This window comes from Ascaphus truei, chromosome 8, assembly GCF_040206685.1.
Source record: "Ascaphus truei isolate aAscTru1 chromosome 8, aAscTru1.hap1, whole genome shotgun sequence".
Classification (NCBI taxonomy): Eukaryota; Metazoa; Chordata; class Amphibia; order Anura; family Ascaphidae; genus Ascaphus; species Ascaphus truei.
The window spans coordinates 23,073,424-23,091,389 of NC_134490.1; the positions used below are offsets into that span (position 1 = coordinate 23,073,424).

Genomic DNA, 17,966 nt, shown 5'->3' on the forward strand with positions numbered 1-17,966 from the left:
GAATGTTTTTGAAGGCTTGAATGTAATCACATGCTTTACAGCTTTTACATTGATATGTACCTTTCAATGAAGATGTTAGCCAAGTTGTTGTCTGCTTACGTTGAAAGTGGCTATGTATTGACCATCTGCTAGGGGTGTCTTTCAGTACTTTAGTCAGTTCCTCATCAGATTTAAAAATGTGCAATGTTTAGCAAAGATGGATTTGATATATTTCCATCTATAGTTGTAAGTGCCTATGCAGCGAATTTCAGTGCTTGGTGGTTTGATATTAGGTAACAATAATGTATCTCTGTCACTGTTTACTGCTCGATTTTATAGGCACATTTTAAGGTTTGCTAATGAATTGCTATGATGGAGAAATCTTTCTTTAAGATCAATTGCTTGCTTCCGAAACTCTTGATAGTGGAGCAGTTACGTCTAAGACGTAAATACTGCCCTGTCGGAATCTCCTGCAGCAGAAGGTGGGTGTTGGCTAGTCACCGATAGTAAGTTATTGGTTGCTGTTTTTTTTACGAAATACAGTAGTCTGGATTGTGTCGTCCTCATCCTTAATGATTCTTCGGTCCAAGAAGGTAAACTCTTTGTTACTTGTAATCTAAAATTTAAATTGTTGAGATTAAGTATTTTCACACATTCACGGAATGATTCAGGGCCATTTCAAAGGAGTAGAATGTCATCAATGAATCTTGGCCATAATCAATGTGATCAGTGTATCTCTTCAAATCTTCAACGAACACATGTTGGCATTCCACCAGCCAGGTACATATTAGCATATGTTGGAGCACAAGATGTGCCCATTGCTTTTCCTTGGTCTGGTGGTAATATGTGCCGGCGAAGAGAGAAATTATGGCTGAGGATAAATTGTAATAAGTCCATCACAAATTCATTGTGTAGTTTAAATCCACAATGTTTGGTCGACAAAAAGTGTTTGCAGGCTATTAGTTCATTTGTATTATACGAGAATATAAGGATTCTACGTCAATGTGGCTAATAGTGTGTTCTCGTTAGTATGGATGCCATTTAGTCTCCGGAGCGCATCTATGGTATCCTTAATATATGATGGTAAATAAATTACAAATGGACACAATATTCTGTCTAAATAGATACTATTTTCCGTTAGATTGTTATTCCCCGATACTATCGGTCTGCCTGGTAGTTTGTGTTGATCTCTGAGTATTTTTGGAAGTGTATAAAATGTCGCTGCTGTTGGCGATTTGGCTGTCATAGAATTCGAGTTTTTCTTATCAATTCGGTTTTTTTTTTTTGTCCAAAGCTCCTTTCAATAGTGTTTTCCTGGTAGTCCCCATGGCAGTGGTCACCAATGGGTTACTACGCACCACCCTACAGCTGAAATAAAACAGAAAAAGTTTCTCCCGTGGATGGACCATAAATAGCCCCACATTCTCTCCCCAGGCAGTCTTTTTCTGTCATATATTTGTTAAGGTAATTTGTTGTTTTATAGTTTAAAGTGGGGTTTACTGGGCCTCCTTAGGTTGTCGATGCAGAGGAGTTCTGTCCTCTTTCTACCTCTGAAGGAGAGACGTCTCAAGCTCCAAAGTGTTGCCTGTCCGTGGAGCCGACCAGATGGCTATGCTGCAAAAGACTGCGGAGGTAAGCAGCTTCAGTTAGTCTGGAGACGTGTGCCCAGGTCCAGCCATCGGCTGTTAGCCAGGCAATGCAAAAGTATCGTCGACATGCTCTCAGCAAAAATTAATGTGGTAAAATGTGTGAGTTGGCACATTAGGATTTTCCAGTCAAATTTTATTGGACAGGCAGCAGACCCAGTCCAGTCAGTCTCGCTTCCAGGAAGGGTAACATAATCCCTAGTGTGGTGGGAACAGGACGTAAACCTAGAAAGAAGTTCCCTACAAAACCAGGTCTGGATCATGCTCCCGACCAGTCCAAGTGGCCCAGGCTATTGTGCCCAACTCTGTACCAATGTAGCCCAGGGAAAGTGACCTACTAGGTGTCGCAATGTACCAGCAAATTGTCTGGAGTTGAGCGATAATGCTGGTGATAAATCGCATCTCAATACAGATAAAAGGAAGCTGCCTCAATTCGGTCAGACCATGTACTTAAGGAAACAAGGGGGGACAATAAGTCCAGTTCTTCTACAGGAAGTATTCCCTATTATTGCCTGTGCAGAGAAACATCTAATCGACCATACCACAATCCATATCCCAGGAAAGAAAAACCTGCAAGCCGCTTTTCTGGGTCAAAAGACTTTGGAGGCAGCAGAATGGTCCCTGGCAAAGACTATCTTCAGCCAGCTGGCAGTTGACCAGATCTGATGGCAGTAGTATCAAACAGAAAACTAACCAATGCTGTTCAATAGTTTCATATGGAAGCCGCCTGTGTGGATGCCCTCACCTTTCAGTAGAACTTTTAACTAGTGTACATATTTCCTCCAATTCCTCTCCTACTTAGGGTGCTCAGAAAAATATGACCAGATAGGGTGGTGGTAATGGCAATAGTTCCACACTGGCCATGCAGAGCCTGGTTTTCACAATTAATCAACATGGTGACAGACAAACCATGGCAATTACCAGTGTTCCCAGGTCTCCTATCCCAGGGCCCAGTTCAACATCCCAATCCAGAAAACTGGAATTTGACGGCCTGAAGGTTGACCGGTTCAAGACCTAAGGGAGTGTCGCACAGTCATACAGACATTGATGGCAGCAAGAAAATGTCAATATCTACAGTGTATTACAGAATTTGGCAATGCTTTTTTCACTGGTGTGAACGCCACAATCTACATTTTTTTGGGGGTGGGGGGGATCCACCTGTTGCAGCAATCCTAGAATTTTTACAGGAGGGCTTGAAGACATGGCACAGTGGTGGTTCCCTGAAGGTACAAATATCGTCATTGTCAGCATTGCTGGGAAATCAATTGGCTACAGTGGATTTCATAATGAATTTCTTTCGAGCATTAAGGAAAATTAATCCACAATTTAGTTATCTGATTCCCACATGGGCTTTACACTTAGTCCTGCAATCATGGACAAGCGCCTTTTGAACCACTTCAACAAATGTCAGACATTGATTTAATGCTCGACGATTCTATTAATACTGGTAACATCAGCACGCAGAATTATCGAGTTGCAAGTACGGTCCATAAAGAAGCCATTCCTTATATTTAACCAGGACAAGCTCGTTCTATGTCCAGTTTAGCAATTTTTACCAAAGATTCCATCTTGACCAAGAATTGATTTTGTCTTCATTTTGTCCAAATCCTTCAAACGATAAGGCACGTTTATTGCATACTCTGGAAGTAGTAAGGCATCTTAAATGGTATCTTGACAGAATGACGACGAGTTTCAGAAAATCAGATAGATTTGTACTCCAAATGGGAGGAAGAAAGGTGCAAGCGACCTCAAAAAGGATGATTAGCCATTGAATTACAATGGCTCATCAAAAAAGCGTACAAAGCCAGAAGAAGCCAGCTCCAAAGCTTTTCAAAGCACATTCTACAAGGGCAAATGCCATATCCTGGGTGTCATATCAGAAGCTTCTCCTGCAGAATAATGCAGGGCATCCGTTTGGACTTAGATTCACACCTTTATAAAATACTGTTGTGTATTTTACAGATGTACACGCCTCTGCTGACGCATGCTTTGGTAGAAAAGTCCTTCAGTCAATTGTCTCTGCTTAATAAAGAAATGTTAGATTTTTCTGTTCAGTTTAGGTGGTAACTATTTGGAACCCTCCCTTTCTGTTTACGGGTACTGCTTTGGCAAGTCCCATTGGTAAACACTGCCATGGAGACAACCATAAAAAGAGACCATTGTTTTCGATCTTAATGTAATTTTCTTTTCCTGGAGGGTCCTTCCACCAATCCCCACCCAATAACATTTGTATGATTTTAATGTGTGTACAGCTCAACCCCGTTACAACGCAAATCCGTTTATAACGCGATGCAAGCGTGGCTCCCAATTTTCGTATATATGAATACATGACAACACGATTATTGGTGTCTTAAATACTTTATTGTACAATGCATACTATTGTACATTATTTCTAACGCGATCCGCTTATAACGCGATGTGATTCTTTGGACCCCAAGCATAGCGTTATAAGGGGGTTGAGCTGTATATACAGTATTGTATAGTTCAAATTTTGTATCATAAGACTACATGGGGAGGAAAGATGGGGGGTTCTATTTATGGTCCTTCCACAGGTGAAACGTTTTCTATCCTCTCAGCTGTAGGGTAGCGCTTAACCCATTCGTGTACACTGCCATGAAAGGATCTTCCAGGAAAAGAAAATGATTTGTAAGATTTAAAACGATTTTCTCTCTTCTGCTGATCCCAAGCAAAGGTTTAAGGTATCTTTGGGATAAGTAGTTGTTCTAAGGTCTGAAACTGTTGCTAAGATACAGAATCTCTCACCAATCTGGCTGGTAATTTCGTTGTTAAATATTTTATTCTAACTAGGTTACCTGTATACTTTCTATATATGCAAAAATATATTCCTCCTTTCTTTTATGGTCATTTTAAACTGAGTTTTGTTCATGGTCAAAAAAGGTGTTAAATTACTATTTTGTGTCTCCCAGCGATATCGCAGACTTTTGTAAATGTACTGGAATGGTGTTTTGCATATAATGTATGGATTTGCGTACAGCATTGTAAGACTAGTGCCCCCATTCAGCATGCCACAAAGCGGTTTCACAGGGCTGGAGAAGATGCCCGCGTCAATCCAATCAATGGAATTAAAATCATCTTTAGCACTGGGCACCCGTCTGGCAGCATTGAATAATGAACCGGCTTTACCACTTGAATGCTGAGGGTTTTCGTACCCCTGAGTGTTGAAGAAAATTGACCGATGTGCCTTTTTATGCGAACACGTAGATGCTAAATCTACCTTTTTAGTGTAATGTTATTCTTCCGCCATATTGAGAATATTTTAAATGCTATAAAGCAATATTTATTTTTTTTAAAGAAATTGAATATATATCAAGGGGATATGAACTTGTATAAATCCTTTAATCAATGTGCAAGTTGACAATCTATATATTATTGTTCACCATCCTTAAAGCTACCATAACATCTATATGACTGTCTCCTCTCTCCCCTGCCCCCTGAGTTCAGAGGTATTTACAGTATATTTCAAATTCCAAAATGTTGTAGGACCTTCCTTTAGACTCTGCCACCAGCAGTAGTCATTGAATGTCCATGGGGGCAAAAACACTGTAACCCAGACAAATGGTGGGATTTGTGGGGGGGAAATGCCAACAGATTTAAAATTAGACAACCCCCCCCCTTTTTTTCAAGCGTAGGTGAGGATAATGGTCTCCAAACTACCTTTCATGTTGGTACACGCCTCACCGCTGCTGTCATAAATAAAGATTTATAAGCCACATGAGGAATGGACACCAGGACATTCTGGGATTTCACAGAGGGAAGGAATCCCTGATGGCCGATGTCTCGCCTTTTTTTTAAGTTTCTGTAAACTTTTCATGTTTTGGGAGTTGCTGCTAAAGGGCCAGTAAAGTTCAAACATCAGCTGTGCATCTGCAGCAGTGTCTATGGTAACCGGCTTCCATGCAGAATGCTTCCGGCGAACACAGGCAAGTTAATAAAGCTAGAGATTATGTTTGTAATGCCAATAAAAAGATGGGACTTCTATGGTATGCTGCCAAGGACAGGCTATTCCTTACTAAGCTCCAGTATCGCTGGATATTGCTTTTGATGACATTATTTGCCCAATAACATTAATGCATTTTACGTAAGCATGAGATTTTGCTTATCTCTTAGTTTGGAGGCTTAAACTTGAATGATTGGTAAAAATGAACATATTTAACTCCTGCAACATGTCTCATGCACTGAAGGTGTTAAAGCTGCAATTTATTTCTCTTGCTCCCCCCTCACCCCACCCAAAAAAAAACAACCTTTCCTAAGGAGATGGGTTCCCTGGAGCTGATTCATGGTACCCAAGTTATTTGCAGAGATTTGCCAATTTTGGCATTCAAACTACACACATGGGCCACAGATATCTTATTGCTACTTTCTATTGGACACTGGTGCAAGCCTGACCTGGCTGCCGTTTTGTGTCCAACGGGCAAGTGTTCGACAAACTAGTCGGAGGGGGGGGGGGGGGAGAAACAGATCCACCTTGGAGGGAAGACCCTCCAGTCCACCCCACTGGTTCAGGTAAGCTATTTAAAAATTGCGAGCAAGCAGAAACCCTGTTTTTAGAAGGCGGTGTTGCAGGGAAAGTGTCAAGCAGTGGTGTGGTTTTTATTTTTATTTTATTTTATTGAAGGTTAGAAGAGCCAAAGAAAACATATGGGCAAATGTGTAGAACCGAAGGAAGTAGTCAGCATGTGTGTGTGCGGTTAATGAGGCCCCGGACAGCTGAAAAAACAAGATAGACATTATATTTGTGTGATGAAACATTAGTTACAGAGGATGCAAAAATCCTGGGCGTCTACAATTTTTATTCTTGGTACCTGTGCTGCTGGCAGTGCTGACTGACCTGTCCGTCACCACCACGACCGGCAAAAGTGCTACCCATCATGCTTTGCGAGCTCTGTGGCAGTAACCGACAGGTCAGCACTGCACTGCTTACTCCCACTGGAAGGAACAGGTGATCAAGGCGAAGCGCTCCAGCACTAGGACAGTGCAGCTAACTTGTAGCCGAGGGAAGGAGTTCGTGGGGGAGTCTCGGTGCGGAGTCTGTGTGTGTCATAGATACTGATGCACACACAGTTGCTGAGAAGGGGCAACCACCGTGACCACTACCAACCCCTCCACCCCTTCTTTACCAAACTTGGGCTCCTAAAAAATTCCTTCTGGCTTAGAATTTTTTGGTGTGTTTGTCCATGCCAATTAAAGAAGCAGTTGGCAGCACTTTATCTTGTGTATATTAATTGAACCTGGGGGTCTGCAGGAGACCTTTTTATTAAGATTCATCGGCATATTATGGTGAATGACTATTCAAAGCCATGGTCCCCTCACTGGCTGACTCGCCAGCAATCATGCGGTTGGGCGGCCATTTTGATTTCCTTCATTGGGGCAACAAATTCTTGACCCTTTATTTGTTTTGTCAGTCTGGGAATGTAACAGGGACTGGAAACTTGGTGGCCTAATCACATTCTATGCCATTTTTGTTTGTCTAGGGGTTATTCTGCGCTATGGAGCGGTTTGGGACCATGTGATTTGCTAGTGAAGCAATCACATGAGCCTGGAGGCAGAATATTCTTGTACAACACACATTCCAGGAGACGACACGTTGTTGAGGTTTGGCATCGTGATCTTTCCTAATCCAATAACCAGGTGATCACACAATTATGAGTTTCAGGAAGTTGGCGGGTCCCAAATGCTGTCTGTTACTCTGACCATTGAGGAATTCTAAAGATTACGAATGAATCCTGGGTGCTGATTGCCTTTTCTTGTTGAGGGGTAATACATAAATTAGAAGATGTACAATTCTAATGTTGCTGATCTTGTAATGGGTTACTCAGTCTTTTTTTGATTAAACAACTTAGCAATGTAATTAGTTTTATACAAAACAAAAGTGGGACTGACACTTTATTTAGCCAATCTCTACAGCTGTTTCCCTCACAATATTAACTACACTTTGACATTTCTCTATGAGAATACAGACCACAAAGCTTTTAGGATGTCAAAAACAAGCCATGAGAGGCCAGTTTCTCCCTGAATGTGGCCTTGTCTTACTATGTGTTTCTATTGAAAGTCAGTGGATAATCGGAGCATAGCGGCTGACAATATTGGGTTTAAATGCAATTTTATTCTCTTTAAGAGCACGTGAGCTTTGTTTACGCTTATGCAAGAGCAGCTTAAAAATCCCTTTCTGAGCTGTTGTTCCCTAAACGGATCCATTTTGTCTTCCCCCTGAGTTGCAATTCCCTTTCTCCAAGATGCTACAAAAATGTTATATTCATTACTAATCCTTTTATCGCTTACATCTTTTTATCCTATGGTTTGCATCTTCAGCAACATTGTACTACATTTTATTCCATTTTGCATTCTCTGTGTGGGTGCATTATGCAATGTTGTAATATTCCTTGTGGGGAATAGACTCATACTTGAATGTAAAATCAAAGCGGTGCAATTATACACTTGTGTATTGAATTTTGTGGTGGTTCAAACAGTGTTGACATAATGAGCTTATTGGAAAGAGTATATTCTCCATCAGAAATCAGATTTGCAACAAACTGCACTTGAATCTCCAGGGTCAGACCGTATGTATGTATGTATGCATGCAACACCCTCTTACATTTCTACACCTGTGTGGTGTGTATGTACCTGTGTTCAAATAGATGAACTATTCCTAAAACTTTGTGAGGCTGGTAGTCCCCAAGAGAGGTTTGAGAACCACTGCTGTATAGACCTGTGTGGTGCACGGATCAAAAACCTGATCTAAAAATTGTACAAACCATGAAGGAAAACCAGCACACAGGCACGGCTAGTGTATTAGGGAAATGGTACGTTCGTTTTAACATTGGACTGTCATTTAAAGGAGTACTCCCTCATAAGAACAATGCAAACTAATGGCAGTGATTGACTGCATGTTAAAGGGGCAGTCCACCCCCAGACTAAAATGGGCCAGTGGCAGTGTTGTGTTTAATGGGTTAAAAAATAAAATGTTTATATACCAATATGACACCTACTAATAAGTAGTCTATTATAACTTATTTATTAAGCAAGTTTGTAATCGCTGACGGGCCAGGACTTGAGAGTGGTTTGATTTCCTCTGGTCTCTCCTTTTTTTGCTCCTTCTATGCAGCCAGGGCCCCCTCTCCCCTTGCTTGTATTGGCTCTGATCAGTGCTGGGTAGTCTAAAGCAGGGGTGCGCAAACGGGGGGGGCATGAGATTTTCTGGGGGAGCGCGGCAGTTTGAGGCCCTGTGCTTCCCCAAAGGCTTTTAAATTAAATGCCAGGGATTGCACGAGGCCTCTGTAATTTTACTTACCTTAACTTTCCAACAATGCGTCACCATGGCAACCGTGATGCCATGTGGCTCCTCACTGAGGAGGATATTACTCTGACAAATCCCACTGACATTGCAAATGCATTCAATGATTACTTTGTGGGGTGTGCTTATTAGCGAAACGCAACCCAAACTACAAACATGAAACTCATTCTTTGAGTACCCCTATAGCCCCACCCTCTCCCAACACTGCTCACAATGTTCAGTTTGTCCCAGTTTCCCGAAAGAGATTACCGGTACACAAACGCTTGTCAAATTAAAACGAAGCAGCCAATGTTGACCTGACTTGCTGCAATCTAGGTTCCTAAGACTTGGTGCCCCAGCCATTGCAAACCAATTGCTTCCATAGTCAACTCTATTCTGTCTGCAGGCCATATCCCTATGACCTGGAAAACAGCCAGAACTGTCCCAATCTTCAAAAGTGGGGATAAAAACACTGTCTCAAACTACAGGGCAATCTCTCTTCTGCCAATACCTTCCAAAGTCATGGAAAATGTGTTCACTCCCAATTAAGCGAGTACTATACCAAGACAAATTTCCCTAGCCAATTCCAATCTGGCTTTCGCCCCAAACACTCCACGGTAACTACTGTACCCTGCTAAAAGTTTGCAATGAAATTCCGTGTGGAATGGAACTGGGACAGCTCACTGGTGCCATGTTCCTGGATTTTGCAAAGGCTTTTGATACTGTTGGTCATGTTATCTTGCCAGTGGTCTGGAATAGGGAAGCATGCTTTAAACTGGTTTCATTCCTACCTATCAAGGAAGATCCCAACATGTCTCTCAGGCTATAACTCCAACCCCATGGATATCGCCTGTGGTGTCCCGCCAGCTCTGTTCTGAGGCCTCTACTCTTCCCAGTGTTCATCAATGACCTTCCCACAGCTTGTAAGGAAGTCTCAATACACATGTATGCAGATGACAATCCTATATGCACACAGCCCTAGCCTCTCCGACCTTGAACACATACTTCAGTCTGACATTTTGAGACTTGAAAATTGGATTTGACAAAAACTGTTTTTAAACACTGACAAGACCGTAACAATGGTATTTGGGACCACGGCTACATTTTAAAGCTTCCAATGACTGGGCTCTACAGTAGATCAGAACAAACGCTAATACCACCCTAACTCCTGTTACTAGTTTTAAATACTTGGGCATATGGTTTGACTCCCATTTAACATTCAGGATGCACATTGATACCCTGACATCCAAAACCTATACCAAACTAGGTGTACTTTATAGGAACAAATCCTCCTTAAGTCTGCTGGTCAGAAAGCGTATCGCACAGCAGATGCTGATACCAATTATTGACTATGGGGACATGGTATACAGCTCGGCACCCCAAACCCACCTTGGCAAACTTAACACCCTCTAAAATTAAATATGCCGTTTTGTTCTCCAATACAACTACAACACACATCACTGCAAAATGCTCGAAGAACTTGATTGGTCATCACATGAGTCTAAGCTCAAAGTTCATCTTTCCTGTCTTGCCTTCAAATCCCTTTTAATATGTTCATCCATACAATTCACACAAGTAATGAGCTAAGTTGCCAATCGATCAGCGAAGATTTGGCTCAGAGGTTCAGTAAATGGTTGTCGGTGTAGCAGAAGAGGACCAAAGATGCAAAGTTCTGTGGGGAAGATCATGTGACCAGGCATTCACTAGATACAATTGGTGCACTGCTAGAGAGAGGGCAGGACTCAAAAATGGTGTCTGAGCCTGTTTCAGAAGAGGACGGGGATGTGACTTTGTATATGGTTGCTATAGAAACAAAAAAGATTTACATACTGTAATACATTCAAAATGTAATTCAGTCGTAGCATTTAAAACAAAGTATTTTCTCATAGTACAGAACTTCTTTTTTTTTATTTTTATTTTTATTACAAAAACACGTAGGATATTGCTTGGTCTGCAGCTTTAAAGCCAAATGCTTTAACCACTTCACCATCCGTTTCTTGTTTTTTGTTTTTTTTTGCAACAATACAGTAGTATGTTATCAGCTGAGAAAATGATGTCATGTTGGAAGCCTTAGGCGCTCCCGCTCAGCACTGAGCCCCTACAGCCGCAATTAGAGCGGCTTTAGTAGGGGCTCGCCTACGCTTCCGCGCACTTGCGGAAGCGCAGGTCTTGGGGGAATTTAAAATTCCCCCGCTTGCCGGCGAGACAGGCCGGTCACGTGAGCTGTTCGCCCAATGAGGGCGCCCGCCCCCGGACCGCCCCCTGACGGCTGCTGAGAGCGCTTGCGGTAAGCAACCGCAAGGCCAGGGAAAGCACCCGCTTTCCCTGCGCCTCAGCGCGCCTCAGCACGCCAGCAGGGACCATGGACTCGGCCTTAGGCTGAGCTAAGCGCTGACCTGTGCTGAGGCGCGCTGACGCTTCTCAGTGAGCCCCTGCAGCCGCAATGAGAGCGGCTTTAGCAGGGGCTGGCGCACGCTTCCGCAAGCGTGCGGAAGTGTGTGTCTTATTAAATTTTTAGATTTGGCGCTCACGGGAGCCCAATAAGACCGAACCAGCTCCGTGACGTCACAGGCCCCTGGACGTTCTGTTTTTCTGTACTGAATTTTATAGTCGTGATTGCATCATGTGTTTGCGATGGATGCTTAGATCCTGGTTTCTGACCACAATCATGTGGCCACAGAATATTATCCTCATTAAGTGTGCTTTTTGAAAACCAAATTGAATAATCATTTGTTTTGTTGCTCGGAACAGAACTAAAGAAGCTTATTCATTCAGAAATCCATCTGCAGACTAAACCCGCCTGAAATATTTCCTCTGCAAAGGTTTGATATCAGGCTTTCAGGCCTGTATCTTGGTATAGAACAGGATCTTAAATTATTAAACTACTTTAAAAAAAAAACCCGGCAGAGATGGTGTTGTATAAACACGGGCCTTTACTGTATTGCAGTTTTGTGACTGGAGTCTGGCATATTTAATCTATCAGCAGATTTGCGTTTCTTCCTTCGCTTCCAGGGTTTTATATGTTGTTAATGGGACTTGTTGGCTTGTGCACGTGTTCTATCTATACACCTTTTCCTAGTACCAATGCATCTAACAATGCTTCCAGGCTCCTACAAATACGAATTTGAAACCTGTTCTTAAATGGAATTGCGGAGGACTTTAACTCCCTCACTAGTCTTCTCTTCACCCGAAGAAGAGACTTATGAGATCTTTCAAGCTTTGTGCAACTATATATAATAGCGTGGAAGGGCCACAAGCAGAGGCTGCTGATTTGTATTTTCTTTTCGATGTAGTCAAATTTTTGTTCTGTAAAAATGTTGTTTTTATAACCTATAGGTGTATTGTATTATATCGCTGTTTCTGCCTCTGATGTGGGAAGGTCCAGCATTGGCGAGAACCATTGTGTAGGCCAGTGGTTTCCAGTCTTTTTTGGTTAGGGAACCCTATGTAAAATTCTGAGGAACCCCAACCCTCTCCAACAACGAGTCCAAGATCAGATGCATTGTAAGGAGCCCCAACCCTCTCTAATAGCACGTCCAAGATCGGATGCATTATAAATTCTTCTGTATTTGGTCTAATTTTCAAATGACCTGAAAATTACTGGGAACCCTTTAGAGATGCCCATAAAATCCAAGGCGTCTAAGAGGGGATATGATAACTATATACAAATATATTCGGGGACAATACAAGGAGCTTTCAAAAGAACTATTCATCCCACAGGCAGTATTAAGGACTTGGGGCCATCCCTTAAGGTTGGAGGAAAGGAAATTTCACCAACAAAGGAAAGGGTTCTTTACAGTAAGGGCAGTTAAAATGTGGAATTCATTACCCATGGAGACTGTGATATCAGATACAATTGATTTGTTCAAAAAAAGGTTGGACATCTTTTTAGATGGGAATGGTATACAGGGATATACCAAATAAGTAAACATGGGAAGGATGTTGATCCAGGGAGGAATCCGATTGCCAATTCTTGGAGTCAGGAAGGAATTAATTTTTCCCCTTAATGGGGTTTTTTGTTTGCCTTTCTCTGGATCAATAAGTAAGTATAGATATAGGATAAAGTATCTGTTGTCTAAATTTAGCATAGGTTGAACTTGATGGACCTATGTCTTTATTCAACCTAATCTACTATGTAATTATGTAACCCTGGTTGAAAAACACTGGTGTAGGCACTTTGTGGTATGTGACCTTTGAAGACAGAGCCCTGATTGACCAATCTGGCTTTGGGGTGTCCGTGCCTGTGAGGTACTCTCTCGCAGTGGTGTCTTTATAATGCCAGGCATCTTAAGATGTTTGCATAGGGGTTGTCTTGTAATTTAAGATATATTTAAAGACAAACTATTGAACATTTTGTACGCTTTTACAGCAGATGTATCCTATATATTTACATTACCTTTACAATTTTCAGCACTGAAATGAACTTTTGGGTATTTAGCTGTCTGTAATCTGCAATGAAACTAATAGGAGCAGACCGTCCAATGATCGCATCAAGCCTTTTTGTGGGCTGCACTTACCCAAGGGCCACCAGTTAAACAGTCTTGGTGGTGTCCCATGAACTATAATATGTTGCATCTGATTACCTTTGGTGCACGGGAATGCAGCAAGCAAGATTAAATTGGGGTGTTGTTTTGCGACTCCCCATTGTAATTGGAAACAAAGGAAAATTTAGAAAAATCACACCAAATTTTGGTGCCTGGTAAGCCTGTGACCTTGTTATTTTGGATAACTCTGGCCCTAGTGCGACTGCACAAAAAAAAACTGCTTCCGTTGGGAGCGTTGCAAATCCGCTCGTTGTTTTCTTTCTGCCGTTACTAATATGAGCACAAGGATGTTGCATATACAAAGACAGGAAATTGGTTCACCTTGTAATCTATTCTATTGTCCCATAAAAAAATGCAGAAGTATCTCTTGTTCTCAGTTTAAAAAACCCACTTTGAGATGTTGCTGTAGTGGGTGTAATAATAAACCCCACCACCCCTATATAGAGCTGATGGTGTATGTAGCTCTGTACATAGAATGTTTGCAAGCACAATAAGTTCCTGCCCTCTACAGCTTACAATCTAACTTTGAGGCACAGGGAGATTGAATGAGGTCACAAGGAGAGCCGACACTGTGTTCACCCACTTCAAAGGTTGTGACATTACCACTGAGCTACTCCCAAAGAGACATCAGGGGGGTTGACTGCACTTTGACATTGAATTGCAAGGTGTTCCCTCAAATGATCGCTCTTGGAAATTGTCCTTTTTAAATTGGATTACTAATATTTAAAAAATGTTCCTAGCTGTTTTGAAGTCTGAAGTAGAATTGTTATATTGTTCTCTGCTGTATATTCTCACTTGCTCCTTGTTTTCCATATAGACTTCAAAGAGCCTCCTCATGTAAACCAGTGATGCTCAACTCCGGCCCCCCCCCCCCCCTCCACTCCCCCCAACAGGTCAGGTTTTCAGGATATCCCAGCTTCAGCACAGGTGGCTCAGTCTGTGCTGAAGCAGTGACTGAGCCACCTGTGTTGAAGCTGGGATATCCTGAAAGCCTGATTTGTTAGGGTGGAGGGGGGGGGGGGGGGGAGAAGAGGGCTTGAAGACTGGAGTTGAGCACCACTGATGCAAACAGTCCGACCCTGAACTTTTCTGACAGGGCTCTTTTGATATCCAATGATGTTGCAAGTTAGGAGTGCCTTAGCCATGATATTTCAGTTTTAAGCTCATATTCTGGTAACAAAATGCATTAGAAATAGGTTAACTTTGGGGAAAAAATCTTTTTGGGGGAACAGATACAAAATCATATCAGTAGGAACTAAAAAAAATAATAATAATGTTGGTTCCCCAGCTCTAAACCTTAACAAAAATTCAATGTTTTGCCTAAAACAAAAAAGCAGACTCCTCTCCGATTTATCCTCGCCATATTTACCTTCATATTTATTACTAATTACTAAAAACATATTTTGTTCCCATGTTTAAACACTTGAATAATATCAATGCTATGGATATATTGGATACCAGGAGGGGACTGCACCTTTAAAATCAATTATTTCCAGACTTTTTAAAAAAAAATACAATGATGGGCTATTATTAATAGCTTCATAGATTGAGATTAATTGCTAATGTTTAGGTGGTATGCTTCTACTTGCAGAACAGCACAAACCTCTCCTCTCCTTCCAGGGCACCCCACTCTTATTCCCACTTTGGCACAAACCTGAGTTTCCAGGGAACGGATCCAACCCTGCACCCGGCTCACTATACTCTGGTTTGATTATTCTGCTTGTTTGTGAGGCCACAGCAACATACCAGAGACTCCACAGGCATCATCCTATTTCAGCAGAGATGGTATCCATCCCTTTCCCATACAGTTTGCCATGCCGATCCTAGGTGTGGGTGCAATCCAGTCCTGTTTACAGATCTAATCTGTTTTGAGGATCTCAAGTAGAATCTGTTTACCCCCATGAGTGCCGGATGAATCTCTAACACACCCTTTCTGCCAGAATGGCCAGCCACATCCCTATATCAGCGAAACGGTTAAGGAGAACAGTAGTACTGTATGTAGTTTTTTTTTAGGTCCATATTCACTAAATGGTGCCAAGCTTGGGTGTGCTGTAAGACCCATTCAAATGAACACCCTTTTGTGAATCTGGTCTTTAAGTCATTGAATTCAAAGAGGCATATTTGAGGACCCTTAAAATTTGAAGATGTAAATCGTATAATTCTATGCTTGATTTTAAGGCATCAAACAATTACTTCCTGGTGGAGAAAGTGACAGTTCAGCCGTATCTGCATATACAGGCATTGGGGGGCAGTATAGTTAAACCTGTACCATTAACTATTTAATAGTTTAGAAATTTTCTGCTCCAAAGAGAAACTGAGAAAGCACAAAAAAAAAAAAAAATCTGTTTGCACTAGCTAGTAATAGCTGCACTAGCTAGTAATAGCTGCACTAGCTAGTAATAGCTGCACTAGCTAGTAATAGCGTTTATTGTGGTCATGTACAGAACAATATTTACAGTATATTGTATGCCAACAGTATCTCGGATCCAAGCTTCTGTAAGTGGCCCCTCCCTGGGCAGTGGGCTAGCCATATGATTCCTGTGGGTCTCCTCTGCTTCAGGTATCCAGCCTACAGGATTCAGTTACCAGGGCTAATAGAATCATTCAGCTGACCTGTGATTCAGAGTATGACACAGACCTCTCTTTATAAGGCTGTGTTCATGGATCTGCTAGACTGGTGTGTTGGGGATGGCACATCTGTCTCCCCTCAGCATTGAAGAGGTTCATGCAGTTTGGAATAAGCACACGCTTTGTCAGTTTCTCCTTTAATTATGTTTTTATTAAATATACTGCAAATCCGTTGCTTCCTGTAAAATGTACTTGCAGCTGTTTCATAAACGGCTAAAAACAGCCTTTAAAAGGTGCAAGAGGGGTTGTCTCTAAAATGCTGTGGCAGAATGCAGATTCACTGCAGACAGCATAAAATCTCTGAAGTTTGCATAGAAAACAAGCCTGCTATCTGATGGGGTGGAGCTCATTAAAATAGTATAGACACTTTTTTGCTGTGGAGCGCTATCTTCTTTTTTTTTTTCCCTGCGCCCCACTGCCGGCTGTCCCCCTCTCTGCGTGCCCCCCATTCTTACCTCGGCATGGGCGTCATGATGTCACATTGCCATGGAAACGTGCCGTGTTGCCATGGTGACGCGTCTCCAGACGCTGTCTGAGCCAAGGTAAGTGCAGTTTACAGAGGCCTTCGCGGCTTCCCCAGCATTTAATTTAAATGCCTTCGGGGATCGTGCGGCGCCTCAAAACCCTGCGCCCCCCGCAGACAATCTCGCGCCCCCCAGTTTGCCACCCATGCTCTACTGCAGGTGTTTGGCCCTGTTAAATAAGAATAAATACAACAAAGGTTGGCAATCTGCTTTAAAGGAGCAATCCAAGCAGGTTTTTATTTTTTTAAATACAGGTTTGAAGCAGGGGGTGTTTGGAGCAGAACCCCATTAATTTCAGCTCTGAGGGCACACAGCTTCCAGAGATGCCTCCGAAGGGGGTGCCGGTACCTCTGCAGTACTTCTGAAGTTTAAAGCCCCAGGTCACATGGGCCAATGGGAAGCCACAGTGGGTGATGTGACGGCTTCCTATGGGCCTGCAGGATCTGGGAGTTCTGAAAATTAACCATAATGTGAACCCTGGAGTGGCTACCAGTACCCCCTACGGATGCAAGTATCTTCAGAAGCAGGGGGTCCCCGGAGCTGAAATGTAACGGGTTCAGGTCAGGAGACACACTGCTTCAATCCAGTGTTAAAGAAGAAGAAACGGCATATTTTTATTTTCAAAGGGCAAAATAGTAACCTTCCTTGCAAGAAGTGTTGTTTTTTTTGTTTGGGGGGGTGGGGGGAGTGGGGTGCACTCAATAGATTTATAGAACCATATTGCATATCCTCTTCAGATTGTTTTTCTCATAATGCTGACTATGTTCCCATAATGTTGCAGTTATAGTGAGCCTCTGCCCAAAGAGCTTACGATTTATACACAATGATAAAGTGTACCGTGCTATTCTGGGTTCACCCACTTCAGAGGCTGACATCACCACTGAGCTACTATTTCAGCTTATCCCTTTAACCATTGCTGTACCCGTCTCCATAATACATGCAACACATTGTGTGATATTAATTAGTGTGTTCCATGCCTCACCTAAGTGCATGGCTTTTCTTTTTTGCTTCACTTTGCTGCTTTTGGTTTGCAGCCAACTTCCAATTCACCGCTGGCAAGACAACCGCACGACTGCATTAATGACAGTCCGAAAGAAACTGAAAGAGCGTCCATGGGGGTTTGGTTCATCTAACTCTCCAATTTCAGTTTCTACAGCAATATGCAAACCAGAGGCAGGTCGTGGAGGGCCAACGAGAGTATTAAAAAAACGTCTCTCACCGTAGAAAAGCAGCTCTGATTTGTATCCAGAAGTCTCACGTTGGTTCCCAAGTTTGCACCAGTCAAAAATGGCAGTCAATGTTCGGAAAGAGACGGGTTCCACATAGCAGGCAAATACATTGTACAACAGCTTAA

The 17,966-nt window shown here is 42.3% G+C and overlaps 1 protein-coding gene across 1 annotated transcript in view; it reads left to right on the forward strand.

Moving 5' to 3' along the window:
* Positions 1 to 17,966, forward strand: part of MCU (mitochondrial calcium uniporter) — a 125,331-nt gene that overhangs the window by 6,899 nt on the left and 100,466 nt on the right. The gene's annotated exons all lie outside the window — the stretch shown is intronic.